Source organism: Rissa tridactyla, chromosome 6, assembly GCF_028500815.1.
Source record: "Rissa tridactyla isolate bRisTri1 chromosome 6, bRisTri1.patW.cur.20221130, whole genome shotgun sequence".
In the NCBI taxonomy this organism is placed as follows: domain Eukaryota; kingdom Metazoa; phylum Chordata; class Aves; order Charadriiformes; family Laridae; genus Rissa; species Rissa tridactyla.
Window position 1 is genome coordinate 15,643,565 of NC_071471.1, and position 9,013 is coordinate 15,652,577.

Genomic DNA, 9,013 nt, shown 5'->3' on the forward strand with positions numbered 1-9,013 from the left:
GTGTGTGTAAGAAAACTGTAACATACCTGCATGTCACTATAACAGGTAACTGTTAGAAAAGTCACCACCCATTTTCACACTTCTACTCACATGCTCAGGACCAGGCTACGAAGGGATATGGCACCACCCACCATCTTCACTTCCTTCCACCACAAGACAAGACTCCACTTTTACAAGCCAGAAGATGACAACTCTGCCCTCTGCGCTCACTGAATCATTTGGCAGGGAAGAGCCCATGAGCAGATGATGCGATTCCTGCTCAAAGCCAAATAGGGCACAAATAGGAAGTGCCTTAACAAGGTGAACCTCTGTTCTACGCATGGTCGTTTACAAAAACGCTCAGCAACGGGAACACGCAAAACATGCTCGAGACACGGTGTTGGTGAATCTGAAATGTAAAAGAGGGAACAGATGGTTATCTAACCCACTACACACGGACTCAGGAATATGTTCTTCTGTAAAGCCATCCGCAAAGACCTCTGAGTTTCCTTAACTCCTGTGACAGAAAATTTTCTGACCATCCAGGCAGGATGTTTGAATCCTTTACAACTGGAGGGAGTTTAGAGAACAAAGCTAGAAGGAGAACAATTGTCATTACACATGAAAGTCAGATGCTGCTATTGGAAGGACTGCAGTGTCAGAACAAACTGATAATGAGGTGTAACTCACTCACTCAACTAACATTACAGATAATCTGCACCATATTCTCCTCTTGGCCTGAGTGGGGCAATTAGAATTACCCGTTTACGACACTATGATATCATCACTTTCTTTAATCACCCTCTGGATGATTAAAGTCCGTCAAAGCAGGCTTCTTATACAACCAAGAAAAACAGCAGCTGGAAAAAGCTTCTTCCTGTTCAAATGATTCATCATGGCAAAGCGAAACTCTGCAGACCGAAAAATCATACCTATTGCTAATTTGGTTAGCACAAATTTTCCAAATACATACTACAAAGTTCTGTTTCTTAGAGGTCTCCTATCTCATAATAACAACGCAAGCAATTCCAAAATCCTACACTACGTCTCCCCTCCTGTCTATAGCAGAAGACAGGCAGAGCTGAGAATGGAAACAGTTACAATCATTTAAGCCAGCGTTTTATAAAATGCATGCCACACTTCCCCACTTTGACGGGGCTGAACACCGCTAGTTCACTTCTCTAGCATGTTACACCGGGGTTCTATAATGGCAATACACGTAGGCATGCCAAGGCTGAAGGTCTGGTAGGGAATTGGTAGAAGAATTAGAAGAATTGGTAGGGATTTCACTGCAGGCAGACCAACCGAAACACCAGAGTCCGGCTGGAGGAGTGGTTCACAGAGAATGCCACAGTTCACTGCCATTCTCCTACTTTGGTTCAAGCTAGTGCGGTGCCTTGTACTACAATTCTCCCATCGATTACTACCTGGAGATATTCAACGCTCTCCTGTACACACTGTTAACCGAAGACTAAGCATAGCATCCGTTAGGACTAACTGCAGGGGCTGCTAGCTTTCTCCACAGGACAATCACTCCTCTTTCCCATCACCTTTGAAGACCTGGTGTCACAGTACCAGCTGTAGAGCACCTCAGAGGTCCACCAAGTGAAAAATTCCTATTTCCACAAATGCGTTCACATCTTAGGTTGACTGTCATGACAATTAGTGACTACCCTGGTCATGTTCCTGGTCTGAAAGCGTTTCATCCCAAAAGAGCTCAGTCAAGTACCCTGCAGTTTGTAATGGTCTGTGCAGCAGAACCAGACAGGAGACTAGTTGCCTTGTCTCACGGACCTATCCTCTGGATTGCCTTCCGCCTTGACTCAGACGTCTCAGTAGAGACTGGTCTACACGGATTGGCGAATCACTTCTCAACCTGTCTCATCGGCGATAAACAAGTTCTCTACCTAACAGCTCAGAACGGCATCAGACCACTTCTCAAATAGGAAAACCAAGCCAATTCCAGCAATTATAGTCAGGCGTTGTTCTGTACTCGTAGCCCACTTGTACCCCAGATGGTAGGAAAACATGAAAGAGAGTGAAACTGTAGAATTTATCAATAAGCTGACTGTCATAAATCAAAGGGCAAAAGACTCGAGCCGAGGCGAACAGGAATTGCTGGATAACTGGAGATTTGATCCACATGATCAGCACAAAGAATGAGTAACATGGACGTACCTGTACATATCACTTTCCAGAATTACTCTCTTTCACCAGGTTCACTTACTGCTAAAATTGACCTGGAGGCACAGGAGGAATACTGTTCTTCAACAGCAATGAAGGAAGATACTTCAAAAACTGGCAGAACACACCTTTTTCTACTGTCAGAGATATAACGTCAAAGGTACTCGTCATTCGCAGCGTCTTGCTAAACCAAATACACAACCTAATTACCATGCTACCGAAACTTGTAGACTCTTTGTGTGGGGGTGTCCACTTCCAATCTTAACCACTCTGGCCTCCCCTACCCCAGGCATGCTATAGCGTTTCTCACAGGGGTAATCCTTTGGACTTTTCACATTGCTCCCCTTTGGGGCGTTTTTCAGGAGTCCTTCTACACACACTCTACCTAGCAATTACACTGCCCTTTATAAAGTGCAAAGTCCACTAGCCTCAGACTATGACCTAGAATTAAACCTTCAATGTTAACCAATTCTTTAGAACAGGCGTGGGCACTTACCTACAGGAAAAAGTCCTGCTAGCCTGCTAACAGGAAAAATCAGTGGATGCAATCCTTTTTTGCAATCGCCTGCTTTGACTTTCATAATTGTATCTGTATTTTAAGTTTGCTCTCATGGTGAAAGTGGCAATTACAACAAACAAATTAAGCACAGCATACGTTCATGCCTGCGCGCGCGCGCGCGCACACACACGCAGGCACTTGCTCTGCAACTTCTCTCAGTCTGATCAGCGTACTTGTCTAAACACGTCCTGTCTACCCAGAAGGTTCAGTCTGTAGCCAACAGCCGTTCTGAAGCAACGGCACAAAACCCAAGAGCGTACACAAGCTACAAGCTGCGAAGAGATACGGCTGCTGAGTCTCAACATTGAAACCAAAGTCCAGGCAAAAACTGCCGTGAAAGGACAGACACAGCCCAATCCCATATTGCCCCCAGGTGGTAAATCCACCCTACTACAGAAGAGCATACCCTCAGAATCCCCCTGAATTTGCTTTAAACCGAATCCTAAGTTTTTCGATAGATGTTAGTTCTTTAACAGCCTAAACACGAAGCAGATATGAAACAGTCTTTTCTACAACCATGCAATTTATTTCTCTTTTTTACTCAGCAAAACCCACCCGGTGAGGTTAACCAAGCATCTCTGAAGCGGCACGTTTCTCGCCCCCTCACTTCCCCTCTTTTTTTTATTTTTTAAAAAACCCAGCACCTCATTGAGGTTCATGCAATTTCCCTACCCATAAAATCAGGGAAGTATTTGTTACCTCAGAGGAGCTGCACAGGGGTTCAATCCAGTCACAACTTGTACAGTGCTTCAAAGACCTACATCAATAACTCCTCTAAGTGTTTGGGGGGGGAAGAAACAAGACACCACCAAACAGAAACCACCACTCCCCCAAAATCTGAAATTCTAATAAGAAAAAAGATCGCTTCTTTTTCACATTCCGATAAACTTTAGTCTACACAACTACACAAAAGCCTAGTTAATAAGGGTGTATGTTTCAAAAAGAGAGTATCTTAAAAATAAAGGAGAACAAGGCCTAGTCCTATTTCATAGACAGGATACTTCAGAACTAAAAGAAAAATCGAGGATCTACAATCACACATAAACGTGGCAATTATTTTACTGCCAAATAAACCTGGCTTGAGGTTTTCAGTAATACTAACTGTGCTACCTTAAGTTCCTTTCAAAAAACGAGGCGACCGGATGGTAAACTGCTAGCAAACCAGCGAACTGTTAGATTCCCCACTCTGCCCCAAAACCAAATTATTCCAGCTGTTTGTGCCAGGAAACAGCACATGGAACTCCCCACTGGTGCCGAAAGGCAGAACCCGGGCACAGCCTGGGGCTGCGCCCAGCTGTCGGATACACGGCCATTCTTGCGACCCTGTTTTTCTGTGTTTCAAAATGGATAAAGTCAGCAGCCTGAGACTATTTGCTGGGCGTGAAACGAAGATTAAAACCAGTTTTCTTGCTCTGGCTCCAAACTTCCCAGAGAAAGTGCCAGTCAGCAAGCTAACTGCTTCACTGCCATAGCCGTGGAGAGCCAAACCACACATTCTCTGCAGCGGAAAAAGCTCTGAACACGGAGCAAGTACCACTACAGAACAGCTTGACCTAGGCGTTAGACTCTCCCTTATGGAAAAGCTTCTAAAGCAAAAGTGAATCAAAAACATTAAAACAGTGGGAGAATTGCAAATTACAAGGCGCAGGAGTGGGCATGTTCTGAACAAAGCATTTTACTGTCAGCGCCTTTCCCTTTTTTTAATAAATACGCTGTTGAAGCAGCAGAGTTTAAATGAGTGTTTTGCATTAGCTCTCAGGGTGCGTTTATTTACTCATTCTATAGAATACGCTGAGTTATCCTCACATAGGTTGGGAGCTCCTCTGTGTCCTTCATGGGATTTTTCCCATGAATTTTTGGCTTCCGCTTATAAAAATAATGGCTGGCACGTCTTATAACACAAGTATCTCTAACCTTCCTTTATGTGACTTATGCGGTTGAGCAGAAATTTGTATCTGGCAACTTGGACCCCTCTTGGAGCGCAGCCATACCTTACATCTGATGCGCCAAGCACCGGTTACATCACCCCAGAAGATATGTGCAAAGCTGAGGATCCAAGGAGGGCTGAGACTAGAGCACAAACAATTAGCTGCATCAGTCCTACAAACCCATTTATACCGGGTTTCAAAGAAAGCGAGCAGGAGTAAGCCCCAGGTGTGGCAGAGTTAGTAGCTCTCCTCATACTTTTCCTATCAAGGAGCTCAGTCTTTCCCACAGCAATCAAAGCACTGCACTTCTTGCTTTGTGGGACCTGTTTCTTACAACCCAACAGGCTGTCTGTAGGGCCGCCTCTGCTCTAGCCAGAGGTAGTTTCTGAGAAGCGTGTTGTTCTCTGTCTGACATAGCTGGACACCTCCTCTGTCTTGCTAGACTTACAGGCTCTCATTCCTGTGGGTGGAAGTGAGCTTCATTTGTCTACTGCATTTTAAGCACCGAAACTAAACTTGCAAACGTACAGCTACATCAGAAGATCTTGCCTTGGTAAACACCGTAGAAACTCCCCAATGCACCTGAAACTTTGACACACCCTTATGTGGCTATGAGCCAAACCCCGGCAATCCTATCCTGTCTGGGCTGCACTGTCAACAAAGGCGGCCATCAAACCACTCCTTAGACAAACTTACTCTTCCTCCTCACACTCCCTCCATTCCCAGGTTCTGGACTTGACCCAGAATTACGCCATATCTGACTTCGCTGCACATGCTCTCACCTGGTTACTCTGACAGCAGCCTGATTTCAGCATCGTTCAAATCTTCATATAAAAGGACACACAAGCAAGTAACAGCACCTTCTGTTTTCCAGATGATGAAGAGATTCTTTAGCATACTGTGCTCCGTACCTGTCTGCACTTCTGGCAGCAGGGTACCACACAGAAGCTAGTCCAGTAGGACACAGCTGGAGTTCCCATGGCTGCTCTAGCCCAGGGAAGACACCCGCCTGGCTGGTAAACCAGACTCCAGTCCCAGCCTTCTGCCCTCCGGGCTGTCCAAATGAGTAGGACGTCCTGCAGCCAAGAGCCACGATCAAGCATCTCCAGGAAGAGGTGACAGGTATGGTGGGAACAGGGCTCTGAGACAACGAGTTGTTAGCAGAGCTGTTCATTTTAACTCTCCTGAGAAATGCACTCTGGAACTGCTGGCTGCAGGAAGAGCTCAACAGCAAGTTGAATTGCAAAGTGTTTTAATCACCCAAGTGAAACCTTTCTGTCCGCTGCAGGAATCCTTTAAGAGTTTCTTTCTGGCTTTCTCTCACTATCTGTCAGCAGGAGCCCAGTGTTAAGCTCCTTCTGCACTATTCCATACACAAATGTTGGGAAAACAGCAAATAGGGAAGATCATATAATTTCATGTAGTTCTTTGTACTGAATTCCAGTACAATGCCTTCCCGAGGCGACAGTTTCAATTCCTCCCAAAGCCTTCATGGATTATATTCTTGCACAATGCCCAGACTGTCAGTTAACAACCTTGCTTGCCCTCTGTTTCAGATAATTCCGTAAAGCATGCAGCATTTCAGGATGTACTACTAAATGTCCAGAAAAATGCAGAAAAAGTGACATTTTTCCTTTTTCTGTACACATAAACAGAAGTTAGCAGATATTTTGTTCACATGGTTTTTAACCACTAAACCTGTGAAACAAGGTAGCAAAATCCCAACGGAAATCCTCCTTTGGGGCACAGAAGCAAGACAAAGCAGCAAGAATGCCACAGAGTTGTCAATGAAAGAGACACGAGGCGTGCCTAGCCATGTCCATACCAGATGCTCAGGAAGACTCATGCAAGTCTGGTTGACCTCTTGATAGACAGGACTCTGTGCGGTGCAGGGTAGTTACCTGGAAACAAGATGCTTCTCTGCATTCATGCCCTCTACAAAGACATAAACAACAGAGGACTCAACTGACATCGAAGTTACAATTTAAGTATCTGAACTTCATTTCTTCCAGGGTCTTGTGAGGATATTCTACTAATTTCCAGCTTTCGTAGAAGATAAAGCAATAAAAAAACTCCATCCCTTTTTGCACTAGACTCTTTGATACTGTTGCCTAGGATAGAAAACTGCGAGTGCATTGTTAAGAGAAATAGCTCTTTTTTGTGCATCGTTAAGAGAAATAGTCCTTTTTGGCAGAATTTGTTAACGAAATGCCAAGCATTCTTTTCTTCTAGCATCACAAGACGGCTCTCAGTCACTTACTCTGAGGTCATTAGAGTGTTTATGAAGAGAGAAAGAGGTATGACTAATTCATCCACAGGTGTCAACTACACGGAAAGCCTAGGAGCAAGCGGTGTAAACGTGATCTCCAGCCCGGCCACCCTAATATTCAGAACGACCTGAAACAGGTACACAAGAGGCTTTAAACAATCTCCTGCCTCATTCCTTGCTGAAGAGCCAAGGCCGCCAGGGAGTAAGCTCCAACTACTCTGTTCAGAAAAGGGAATACCTCTGTAGAGAGACCACTGTCACTAACTAGGACAAGGGAAACCTACAAGAACCTTACCCCAAAGTTGTGGATGAAATATGAGAAAAATGCTGGAAACTTGCAGAATACCAAATGGAAGAAGCAAGAAGGAACAGAAAGGATGTCATTCTGAAAAAAGATACAATCAGTACATACAAAGTCATCTTTCAAAAAGCAGGTCTGACATACTCAGGATGCTTCCTTGCCTCTTCTCTCACTACAGCCGGAAGATGAATCTTCCTTTAATGTACCAGTTCCACACTAAATACTTCAGATAAATGAAACACAAACATACTTTAAAACACAACATGCACAGGTTTTACCCCTGTGGAGTGGTCTGACCGCATAATGTGTGCCTCCCAGCAATGCAAAGCAATCCAATACAGCAACCCAAAGCGAGCTGCCCAGACCAGGGCACATGCAAAAGCGACACATTCCAAATTGAAAGTGCTTCTGCAAAATCCTCTGGTATGAACAGTTTGCTCAAGAATCCACTAACAAGGACACAACCTCATGCTCTTAATCTGTAACTGCCATAGGGGTGGTCGTTGAAGTCACTTCCCAGGAAGATGAACCCTAAATTAGCTTGGAATATCTAGAACAAAGATCAAACACCATTTCAGCCTCTGGTCCAGAGATGAAGCACAATTCACTGGAGAAAACGATAACCCTTAACGCTTAAAAGACTACTTAACAACAAGTACCCTCATTCTAAGCTAACATAATAACGCGACGTGCAAGTTTGGTGAGAGCTGCTGAAAAGCAAAATCCCATCGGCAGGACTTTGGCAGCTCTGGGAGCACCCATAGGGAAGTGCACTGTACCAATACACTGGGAGCATACAACCCTTAATGACCGTATGTTATGCAGGTTCATCAATGTGTTCTTTCAACCACATCTGCACTTCTCCTTTACAGTTAAAGCATATCACTACAAACAAATTAATATTGCCAGGGTTGATTATAATGAAGAATCATAACAAAACACACACACACAAAAGTGTATTTTAGCATTTTTTTATTATAGTTTTGGCTAATGGTGATACATAAAACAGAATATAACAGATTTTTGTACCAAGAGCAAGTCATTTTTGCCACCAACTATAAAGCTCTGCAAATTCAAAAATATTTTGACCCCTAAACCAAAAAACATTGCAATGCTGTAACAGAAAAAGAATTGTGGCCAGTTCAGCAAGTCACCAAACAACATCTAGCTTTTGTCTCCAAGTCTTTCTTCTACCAGTAGTTGAGTCTGTCTGAAACAAAATCTCAGAAAGGTAGTCTCACTTTTCACGTCTTACCATAAAACCATCACAAGAAAAGTGAAGGGGAAATAGACCTTCAGAGACATCAGGCACACTACGAATGACTGCCCCAAAGACTTGGGAAGAAGCAGCAGTTAGCGGTCTTAAGTATTTCAGTTAAAACAGCAAGTGCCATCGACTTGCTTTCTCCTATTAAAAAATAAAACAAAAATGAAAATATTTCTCCTGCTAGAATTTTTAGATCAAAAATTATTTGCCTAAGAATCAGAGTATTTCATCATGATCAAGTATTTTAATAGATACACAATATTTCAAAGAATAAGACATTGCTGAAAATAATTCCACAGGTGACCAAACAGCACTAAATGCATGGACAATCCGCTTTTGTTCCCATGTTAGAAAATACAGGAAAAGAACTATCAAACCAACATACACAGAGAGAGTTACACGTACAACCAGTCCCCCCTTTGCATACAGTTTAGATTTCACAGTTTTTCTTCAAGTACGGGTTCATAGTACTATTACAGCTTACCATACCCTACCAAGCTTATAGGTGAAAACACGAATGTCCCAG

The 9,013-nt window shown here is 43.6% G+C and overlaps 1 protein-coding gene across 1 annotated transcript in view; it reads right to left on the reverse strand.

The window, feature by feature from the left end:
* The window catches only part of FARP2 (FERM, ARH/RhoGEF and pleckstrin domain protein 2), an 89,058-nt gene extending 86,289 nt beyond the window's left edge, over window positions 1-2,769 (reverse strand). Inside the window, exon 1 of the mRNA XM_054206041.1 lies at window positions 2,660-2,769. The gene's annotated coding sequence lies outside the window, so the exon portion shown is untranslated. The remainder of the gene's footprint in view (window positions 1-2,659) is intronic.
* Window positions 2,770-9,013: the final 6,244 nt, after the last annotated feature.